Genomic DNA, 3,668 nt, shown 5'->3' on the forward strand with positions numbered 1-3,668 from the left:
TAATAATAATAATAATAATATTTTTCTGTGTGACCCAACATAATAAATGCTTATTGAAATTCGTCCTCATAATTTCTAATTTATCTTTAAGTTATCATCGATCTGCCTGTTTATGATGGTCCTACTCTTTTTCCCATCATACTTTCAACCATTTCCCAGTTTAAATCTCTAACTTTAAGATACTTTTCTGCAGTTTCACTATTATTATTATTATTTTTTTTCTTTATCTGAGCTCTACCATTGATCACTTTTATCATGAAAAGTACAAAATCGTTCTTTTTTTTTTTTTTTTTTACAATCAATTAATCTATTGCCATTTTGGGACATTGCTCCAGAGGTTTTGATCTTGTCATTTGGGCCACTGCTGGTTTGGGTATTTCTGACTGGGATGGGGTTTTTTTTGCAGCTTCAGCATACGTTATTCTGAGCTCTAATTTCACTTTACTTATCTCTTCAGATCTTTTGCTCACTTCACACCAGCAATATGCAGCAGTATGTTCTCCACCACAGTAACAGCATTTAATTTTAGCTTTCTTCCCACACTTTCCATATTCATGCTCTCCATCACACCTTTCACATTGTTGTTTTCCCTTACATACTGCTGCCATATGACCAAATTTGGGGCATTTATAACATCTCAGAGGCGGATGATTGTACATTTTTACATTGTAGCTCAGTTCATTCAAGGAAAACTTTACTTAGTAACTGCTTTTCTTCAAATGTGATTAACCTTTTTTCCATTTCTTTGTTTTTAACAATTTCACCTCTTTTACTTTTGCACCACTTATGCTTTCCAGAATCTCTTTGTCAGTTACTTTAAGAGGCACTCCTCCAATGACTCCCCTGCTAATCCTTTTGTTCTCAACCAAACTGCACTGAACTCTTTCCCCTCAATCTTGTTAATCCGTATGGCTGTGCCTTGTTGAGCGCTGTCTCTGCAGTTGATTAATAGGTCTCCACTATATAGTATTTTGGCACTTCGGACTTCTCCTACAAGTTTGTTTATCGTTTTTGTTAACTGGACCGGATTCCAATCTGCAAGAGTCTCCATGATTAACTACTTTGAATATGACTGTAATAATTAAAATTTTCCATGGAATTTCTAGGTTGTTCATCACATTGTTCTGAACTGGACTCCTCTTCAATTGATCCCTGCTTTTTCCCCTTTTTCTCATTTTTTAATGCTACTCTCTCCAATCTGCTTTGTTTTCACTTTTTCCTTCTTAATCCACAAGAATCGGTTCCTGTTTCCTCGCTACTCACGACCCAGGACATTTCTCCTCAAGTGACTTAGAAACATGTGCCATGCACATCCGAATCACCCCTTGGCGGAAAAAACAATTCAGTCAAAATCTGAATTCAGACCTTATTTTTAAGTTAAAACTACCCAGCAAGATTTCACTTAATTCATTCTATCAAAGTATGCTAGAAGTCAAAAATATATAGAGGAACAGTATGCTAATAGCTATAATGGTTTCTTTTGAAGACATTTTCATATTTGAACAAATTCTAATCAAGATTAAATAATGATTGACACTATAGCATTGCACTAGGTGTCAAATATAGTGAAACTGGTTATTGCACAGGGTATCAAATAGTAATTGAGCAATATACATTGCACAAGGTATTGCCGTTGCAGTGTCGCAGTGTAGATAATGGTTACAGCAAGGATGAATGACCTGCGGTAGCGCTCCTTTTTACAAACAGGGTGTAAAAGTCTTTCACTAAAGGAGCTGCTCAGCTCCTCTCTACTCTTGTGCAAATGGGGTGGAAGGTGTTGCCCATGATGGATGTAAGCTTAGACAGCACCCTCCTCTCAGCCACTTCCTCCACTAAGCCCAGTGTCAGCCTAGGACAGAAGCAGCTTTTCTCACCAGTTTGTTCAGTCTCTTTCCGTCCCACTCTGTGCTGAAAGTTGCCCAGCAGACAACAGCGTAGAGGAAGGCTGATGCCACAACAGAGTAATAGAAGGTTTTAAGCAGGGGTCTGCTCCCTCCAAAGGATCTCAGCCTCCTCAGGAGGTGGAGGCGGCTCTGGCCCTTCTTATACAGGGCATTGGTGTTATGAGTCAAGTCCAGTTAATTATTTAATGCAGATCAGATTATCCAATATGAAATAATACTTCATTGCCCTTACCCAGATTATTAAATATTCTGAACACACTAGTTAAATGTTGCATAAAATTCACAAGTTTTTATTTGATTTTTTTTTTTTTTTAACAGAAATTGCATAATTTTATACAAAACCTCAACCACTAAGAGAAACAAACTCAGTTTTATCAATGTGAGAAATAGATGAAGGCTGGAACAACCTGGTAAAAATTGGAAACTGAGCAAATTGAACCCATGAGCTATTATTTTTGTATGTAAATGTTAACGACACATGAAAGCTTATAAGGTATTTATTTGATTTTGTCAAATTAAAACCCAATTGGGAAGCCCTGTGAAACTTGAGAGATTTTTACTGATATTTTTTTTCCTTTTTGGATATCAGTTATGATGCATAACCACAGCAACCACAGAATGCAAATATTTTACACCCAGGAGCAGCTAATTAATATCTGTAAAGCTCTAATAATACATCAATTCCTTCCGTAAGTACCAGCTGAGTTAAAAAGGAGGCACCAGTGATGCACAGCAGGAGCAAGGAGACACAGGAGCAAGAAGTGTAAACCATCAATCATCATGGGCAATGTGAGCCCTTTAGGAAACAAATTAGAACTCCAAGCCTCAGCAAGATCCAAGCAGAACTATCGGCAGTGCAGTATATGTTTTACTAAAACGCAGCTGCAGGATCATATCTCGGACTCAAGGATCTCTCTGCCAAGAAGTCTAACCATATAAGCAGACAGAGGTCTAAAGAAGACTAGAACATTTAAAGGACAACTCCTTTAAATGTTCTAGTCTTCTTTAGGTGTTGGCAGTGTTCGTGAACAACAGATGGTGTCATCCAGGACATGTTATTGTGAAGATTCTTCACTGCAGCCCAGATATTGAACTGTATGCAATTGGTTTCTGACCATATTTTTTGCCTAGAGAGTTTACCAGTGTTCTGTTAGTAATATTCCATCTCCTGTTGTTGTGGACACTGCATGTGAGGTAATAATCAGTTCAGTTTTTGCTAAGCTACAGACACAACAGCCAAATGCTAGCTGGTGATTTTAATCACACATCACTCTCTGCTACACTGCCAACATTCCAACCGTTTGTCAGCTGCTGAACCAGAGAAAACAAAACTTTGGACTTTATGCAAATGTCAAGGACTCTTACATATCTGAAGTAAGACTTCCTCTTGGGAAGTCAGATCCTAAGCTTGTTTTTCTCTGCTCAGAGTATTATCCACCTTATAAAAGACAAAAAAAATAACTAGAAGAAGCTGGTCACCGGAAGCTGAAGAAGCTCTGTAGGGTTGTTTTGATGCTACAGACTGGGATGCACTGTGTCAGCCACATGGAGAGGACATCAATGCAGTGACTGTTTTTTACACATCTATGTCTGTGTGGGAAAATACTACTTATTTTCTATAAGTCTGTTGTGGAGAGTAATAACTTTAACAAGATCAAGAAGTTAATAAAAAAGGCCAACTCTGTTCTAATAACTCCCCTGGAACCTCTGGAGATTATTTCACAAAGAAGTCTTCCTAAAGTGAAGATCATGGACAACAGTGAG

The sequence above is a fragment of the Cyprinodon variegatus genome, unplaced genomic scaffold (genome assembly GCF_000732505.1).
Source record: "Cyprinodon variegatus isolate N-32 unplaced genomic scaffold, C_variegatus-1.0 Scaffold571, whole genome shotgun sequence".
In the NCBI taxonomy this organism is placed as follows: domain Eukaryota; kingdom Metazoa; phylum Chordata; class Actinopteri; order Cyprinodontiformes; family Cyprinodontidae; genus Cyprinodon; species Cyprinodon variegatus.